General features: G+C 44.0%; 1 non-coding gene across 1 annotated transcript; it reads left to right on the top strand.

The window, feature by feature from the left end:
- Window positions 1–6,003: 6,003 nt before the first annotated feature.
- Window positions 6,004–6,085, top strand: trnas-uga (transfer RNA serine (anticodon UGA)). Its single transcript has one exon. It is a non-coding gene; the product is annotated as a tRNA-Ser (tRNA).
- Window positions 6,086–7,558: the final 1,473 nt, after the last annotated feature.

The raw sequence follows: 7,558 nt of genomic DNA, 5'->3' as shown, positions 1-7,558 counted from the left end.
ATCCCTTCCTCTTTTGCGAACTCCACCTGTGCCTCTCGCTTGTCCCGCAGTTCCTCCCTCCAACGGCTGAACGACCATTTGCATCATAATAAGCTGAGGTATTTGTGATTGCTGTTCCATCTTTAATTTCCGGTTATGGTTCTCTTGAGCCAGCAATTTTTGAGCATGTATCACATATTGTTCTATCTAATTCAGCTTTCCCGGGTCCCAGGTAATACACGTATATTGTTACCTATTTTGTTGTTTCGTACTTCATTCCATTGATGAAGCTGCTCCTCAGGTGTGCCTCATACGGTGTGATCTCTGCCGTCGTTATGTCCTTGCGTGGTATCAGTCCACAATAGACGTTATCGACTTTCGTGAGGCGCTTAAGGTACTGGGACATTGTCTCGACTTCTTTAGGGATTCTTTTCAATTGATTGTGGGTACGATATGCTATTGGGGATTCAGCAGAACCTGAGGCGGCGACCGTTGACTTGGAATCTTCGCGAACTGGATCTTGTAGGAGGGCTGGAGCTCTTCGAGGGCACCCATTAAGGTCAGGATCTGATCCAGTCTTAAGACACTGTACAGCTTCATTAGATTGTTTTCCGTGTGTGTGTGTGCATGTGCGCTGGTGTTTGTACCTGTACTTGATCTATCTTTTATTCGAGATTTTCTTTCCCTTAAATCAGGCTCAGCCTTCAACATGTTATAAGCACTCCAATTCAAAGGTTCTATTTTACCCTTCCGTTTCTCCTTCTCTCTCTCTCCTCCAACGGTGACCTCAACATTTGCAACTGCATGTTACTAAAACTTCCTTCCTCCAGAAAAACACATTCCTTGATTTACATTTTTAACTGCTTTACAGAAACTGGGCCATAATTATTTAGCATATATTGTATTTTTTCTTGACCATTCTGAGTTGTCTGTCGACCCTCTTTTTGTTCGCTCTTGCTGGAGCCAATTTTCATGGATATTGGAAAAGTGTTCATCTCTCTCTGTCTGTCTCTCTGTCTGTATATCTGTCTATCTCTCTCTCTCTCTCACACACACACACACACACGATACCATAATCTTCTCTTTGCCAATATAACTTGCTTTTACCTCAGGAGGTCCCCTCTCATTGGGCGCGACGTCTCATTGCCTTGGTTTTCACAAACCAAGAACCCACGTAACTGGTACAGCTTTGGCGACTCCAACGCTGCCCATGGTGGCTCCAAGTCTCAAACCACCGTTAATCTTGCTACCTCTTAAACCCTCGAGAGACGGCAATCCTTTCCCTTGAGTTTTACTCGAATACCGCGCGAGAGTTCACTGGTCCCTCTTCCTGCTTCATTTATTCTCTTCGACCGAGTCTCTATGTCGGATTACTTTAGCCACAACTTTTACCTTGACCCTATTCGATTCGGAACGCGACTCTGGGGCGATCCACTTACCCCAGTCCTCTCACGCAAAGGGGCCAATTCAGCGCTGGAGATGAAGTGAAAGACATTCAAGGCAGTGGCGCGTACACCTCCTGGGAATCTTCGAAATCTTACCCAGTCGCAGGGTCCCAGGCGAGCCCCCTAGTTTACTGCCGTGGAATTTCAATCGACTCAACGCAAATGCTACCAAGAGCAAAGAAAAAGTTTATTTTTGAAATTTGCAGAATGGACCCGACACATTTGCAAGACGCCTCATGAAATGGACGCCTGACGGTTTTCATATATTCCCTTTATACTATATATTGCCTTGCCTTATCACACCTCAAGCCAGGAACCTGGATCAGTCGAGTTCCTTTCCACACATGGAGTTGCTTTTCCTAATTCATTGACTGCTGATATAATAGATTATTGGCCTTGAGAGTCAGCTGTAAATTAGTTTGAACTTTACATTTTTTCTGTCTTTTTGCAAAGTTAGGTCCATACTTCTTTGTTTCAACCATGGTTTCACAGATTTCACAATAAATGATAATTTTCCATTACAGGGGATCAGGCTGATAGTGACTCAATAAGTGTGATGGAGTGAAGATGATAGTGACACAATGAGGGTGAGGTGTCAGCGTGGTAGTGACGCAGACTGTGTGAGTGGATCAGTCCGATAGTTACGCAGTGAGGGGGGTCAGAGTGATAGTGATGCAGTAAGTGTGAAGTGGTCAAGGTGACAGTGAAACACTTCGTGTGAGGGGTCAGTGTGACAGTGACGCAATAAGAGTGAGTGGTCAGGCTGATAGTGACGCAGTAATTGGAAGGAGATCAGGCTGATAGTGATGCAGTAAGTGTTACTGTGTCAGGCTAATCCTGACGCATAAGGTGGAAGGGGCCATGGTGATAGTGACGCAGTAAGTGTGATGGGGTCAGGCAGAGACTGACGCAGTGAGTGTGAGACAGTCAGGGTGATAGTGAGGGAGTAAGTGTGTGCGTTCAGGCTGGTAGTGACACAGTAAGTTGAGACCGTCAGCCTGATCGTGGCCAATAAAAGTGAGGTGTTAGGGGAATAGTGACGCAGTAAGTGTGAGATGTCAGGCTGTTAGGGATGCGGTAAGTGTGAGGGGTCAGTCTGATAGTGAAGCAGTATGTGTGAGGGGTCAGGCTGATAGTGATGCAGTAAGTGTCCGTGAGTGAGAGTGATCCTAATGCAGGAAGTGAGAGGGGACAGGGTGATAGTGACGCAGTGAGTGTGAGGGGGTCAGCGTGATGGTGACGGATTAAGTGTGATAGAGACGCAGCAGGTGTGGTGGGGTCAGGCTGTTAGGGATGTCTGGCTGTTAGGGATGCGGTAAGTGTGAGGGGTCAGTCTGATAGTGTCACAGTATGTGTGAGGGGTCAGGCTGATAGTGATGCAGTAAGTGTCCGTGAGTGAGAGTGATCCTAATGCAGGAAGTGAGAGGGGAAAGGGTGATAGTGACGCAGTGAGTGTGAGGGGGTCAGCGTGATGGTGACGGAGTAAGTGTGAGTGTTTAGGCTGATATTGATGCAGTAAGTTGAGGTCGTCAGGCTAATACTGGCCAGTAAGTGTTAAGTGACAGGGTGACAGTGATGCAAGAAATGTGAGGAGTCAGACTGATAGACACGGTGAAATTGTGAGGGGTCAGGCTGATAGTGATGCGGGAAGTGTGCGAGTGTCAGGGTGATAGTGACGCAGTGAGTGTGTTGGGAGCAGAGTGACAGGAACGCAATAAGTGTGAGCGGCTCTGGATGATAGTGACAGGTCAGTATGAGGGGGAGGATGGTAGTGATGCAGTGAGTGTGAGGTGTCATGATGACACTGAAGCATACTGTGTGAATGTGTCATTGTGATGGTGACATGGCAAGTGTGATAGGGTCAGGGTGACAGTGACGCAGATGTTTTCAGGGGGTCAGGTTGTAGTGATGCAGTAAATGTGAGGGGTCAGGGTGATCGTGACGCAGTGAGTGTGAAATGTCAGTGTGATAGTGAATCAGAACATTTGAGGGGCAAGGCTTATAGTGACGCAGTATGGGCAAGGGGTCAGGGTAACAGTGATATAGATGCACTCACAGGGCCAGGTTGTAGTAAACCTGTAAGTATGAGTGTCTCAGGCTGATAGTGATGAAGTAAATGCGAGGGGCTAAGGCGGATAGGGATGTAGTAAGTGTGCAGGGGTAGTGTTAGAAGTGACGCAGTAAATGTGAGAGTTGAAGCTGATAGTGACGCATTACGTTTGAGGGGATCAGGCTGATCTTGACGCAGTAAGTGTGACGTTGTCAGGATGGTAGTTACGCTGTAAGTATATGGGGGCACAATGATCTTGACGCAGTAAGAGTGGGGAGTCAGGGTAATTGTGACGCAGTAAGCATGAGTGGGTAAGTCTGATAGTGACTCAGTATGTGTGAGGGAGTCAGCCTGGTAGTGGCGCAGTATGTGTGAGATGGTCAGGCTGATATTGATGCAGTTAGTGTGTTGGGGTCAAAGTGATAGTGACGCAATAGGTGCAAGCGGTTCAGGATGATAGTGACACAGTGGGTGTGAGACAACAGTGTGATAGTGACGCAGTAAGTGTAAGGGGTCAGGATGACAGTGACACTAAGTGTAAGGCCCTCAGTGTGATAGTGCCGCAGCAAGTCTGGGGTGTCAGGGTGTAAATGACGTCATAAGTGAGAGAGGGGCATTGCGATAGAAAAGCAGTAAGTGTGAGGGGGTCAGCCTGATAGTGACACAGTCAATGTGACGGGACAGTGTTTTAGTGACAAGATAAGAGTGAGGCGTCAGTCTGATACTGACACGATAAATGTGATGGAGTCAGGCTGATAGTGACACAGTAAGTGTAAGGAGTCAGGGTGATAGTAACATAGGAAGTGTAAGGGCGTGACGTATAGTGACAAAGTAAGTGTTTGGCAGTCAGGCTGATAGTGACACAGTCAAAATGAGGGTATCGAAATGAAAGTGGCGCAGTAAATGTGAGGGCGCCAGATGGATAGTGATGCAGTAAGTTTGAGGGGTTCACGCTGATATTAAGGTGGGAAGTGTGAGGGGTCAGGTCTATAGTGATGCAGTAAGTGTCGGCGGGTCAGGCTGATAGTGATGCATTCAAAGACCAAATATCCAAGTCTCACTGTCGTGCTGAATAGCGAGACTCCTCAAGGCTAAGACAAAAATCAATAATTCTCATCCTGGTCATAAATCACAGTGCTTCATTTTAAAATTGTCCTCTACTGCTTCTAGATTCACCAATGAGGGAACACAATTTAATTGCACCACCCTGTTTATCTCTTCAAATATTTTGCAACTCTCAATGAGATTACCTCTCTTGTTTTGAAACTGTTAAAAAAAATTCAATTCAGAGGACTAACGTTCATCCATGATATCAAGGCTAATCACCATTCGTGGTATTCCTCATATGGCATTAGTATCTTTCCTAAATTGAGGATTATAATTCCTCATACTGTAGTCGAAGTGCGGTCGAACTGAGCCACCATACATTGGAAATAATGCTTCGTTCTCGTGCCCTGAAATCCTCCTGCAGGTTTCACAACAGACTTCTACAACTGCTACTAGACTTCAATGACTTGTTAAAAACTTCTCCAAGATGCATTTCTAAACATCTGTACATTAGACTTTCTACTTCAAACCTTCAACAAATAATCTCCACACATTTCCCTCCTGACAACTATGATAAAGTCAAATCGTTGCTATTTATTAATCATGAGGGACATGGATAGGTTCACTCGTCAAGGTGTTTTTCGGCTGGTGAGGAAGTCAAAATTTAGAAAACATCGGTTTAAAATTATTGGGTAAGGAATTAAAAGGGACGTCAGGGGCAACTTTTTCAGACGCGTTCAGAATGAGCTGCCAGAGAAATTGTTGGAGACTGGTACAACTGTAACATTTAATGGCATCTGGATGGATATATGAGTAACAAGGTTTAGAGGGATGTGGGTCAAATGTTGGCAAATGGGACCTATTAATTTAGGACCTATTAATTGGCCCTTCTTTCCAACCATGGTCATGTTGGAAAGAAGGGCCAATTTCCGTGTTGTATTTTTCAAGGACTTGATGACTCTAGAACTACCGCAAAAACCTTGCAAATAATTCCGTCAAGACGATTTCAAGTTCCAAATCTTCGGTTAATCTTCCTCTCTTGTGCTCACAAGTTCATTACCTGATGTCAGAACATACGGATTAGTTGCTGGATCCATTCCTGTAAATTGGTTCTGCATTCTTTCTAATTATGATTTTTTTTTCGAATGTAGCTGGTGTTTATGGACTATGAATATTAAAACACAACAGCACATCTAATTTGGCACCAGATGATGAGCAATTGAGTCAAAATCGATCGGACGCAGTGAGGCAATGACCCTGTCTTCGTGGTGTACATCCGTGACTCTATAATTCGACGAAGAATCATTCCCACAACTTCAGCTGTGTCAGAATCTAGTTTGCGGTGAATGCCTGTCAATCTGCTAAGGTAACGTTCGTCTGGGTCTCTGCAAAGGAGTTGGCGAAATCTTTGGGTCTTGACAATTTGTTCTTCCAACAAGTGAATTCAGTTGTTTTACTATTAAAATTGACCAAATTCCCGCAGCTGTGATGGCCGAGAGGTTAAGGCGTTGGATTTGAAATCCAATAGGGTCTCTCTGCGCAGGTTCGAATCCTGTTCACAGCGCAGAATCTCTTAAAAGTCATTGATTGTTTTGCAGGATTTGGATTTCGTGGAGCTTGAGCTTTGCATTCAATCGAAAGTAAATTTACAACTGTGAAGAATCCGAAGTAGTTTCAAGACTGACTCAGTCATCTAATTGAATAAATTATATGTCGAGACACAAAAAGCTACCAACTTCCAACACGAATCAGTTTCAACGCATTTGTCGAACTATCGTGAAATTTGGATGTTTGGGGTGGGGAGGGAGGGGGGTGGGGCGGTGGAATTAAGTAAAACAAGAAGCAATGCAATACATTTACCTGCAGGTGATGAATTTTTTTTAGGATCAGTTGAAAGTCAAGCTGAGAAAGTTCGACCTAATTTACAGCTGACTCTCAAGGCCAATAATCTTTTATATCAGCAGTCAATGAATTAGAAAAAAAACAACTCCATGTGTGGAAAGGAACTCGACTGATCCAGGTTCCTGGCTTGCGATGTGAAAAGGCAAGGCGATATCAGCGGAGTAGAATTTTCTGGAAATATTAGAAATGGAATGTTTACATTCGTTAGAAACTGTGCATTAAGAACTGAAATTGAAAATTAACAATGAAAATCAGACTTAGCCCTCTGCTTGTGGTGTAGCATTGTTCAGAACAAAAGGTTGTTGTTGAGGTTAAAATTGACCAAAATAATCGATGGGGATCTTATCCACGGCCTTCGTTGGAGCAGTTGGTGTGGAGAGCTCAGCTTGAAGAACCAAATGCCAAATATTCATCCTGGCTGTCTGAATTGCTTAGTTAAACATACTCCCAGTTTAATGAAAAAAACCTTTGCTATCAGAGTTAGATGTTTTCATGTCAGCATGTTCCGATATGAGAAGACCCTTATGAGTAGATGTGACTTAAATTTTGACGCTAACGTCAGAGATGTTGACACATTTCTGCACCAAAATAAGCACTACCATTGGTATCAAATCAAACTGAACAAAGGACTAGTCACTTAGACATTTCCTGTCTGCAGACTCTGCCAATGGATCGTTCAGGCCCGATGTAGGAATAGGGCGTGGTGACATCTGTTCGCAAGTGGATCACTTTATTCTTGCTCACGATCCATAAACCGTAATTCATTTTGAACTTCTTAGCTATCAGCATGATAAGTGGGACATAATGCACAGGTTTGCTTCACGAAACAAAGAGCGAAATCTTATTCAATGCAGACGCAAATTCAAGTTGTCCCTGGTCGACCAGAAGACAGATATCGCGAAACAAAGTGAATACAGAAAACAATCAATGTTTTCTGGGAGTCAAAAAGATGTACTGGAAGAACGGAAACATATATTTGGAACTAAAGTCACATACCACTTCCACAGACTAAATGTTCTTGAACCGTTATCTTAATTTGACCTTCATGTCCACCATTGCTGCAAAAATTATCTTAACAACTCAGAACTTTGTGTTCTTTGATATTCTCTCCTTCACGTTTCTCTTGATTTTGAAA

The sequence above is a fragment of the Chiloscyllium plagiosum genome, unplaced genomic scaffold (genome assembly GCF_037043375.1).
Source record: "Chiloscyllium plagiosum isolate Xiang-an unplaced genomic scaffold, Cpla_swu_hap1 HiC_scaffold_13, whole genome shotgun sequence".
NCBI classification, from domain to species: Eukaryota; Metazoa; Chordata; class Chondrichthyes; order Orectolobiformes; family Hemiscylliidae; genus Chiloscyllium; species Chiloscyllium plagiosum.
The sequence above is the reverse complement of the archived record's forward strand: the minus strand, read 5'-3'. Positions and strand labels throughout refer to the sequence as shown.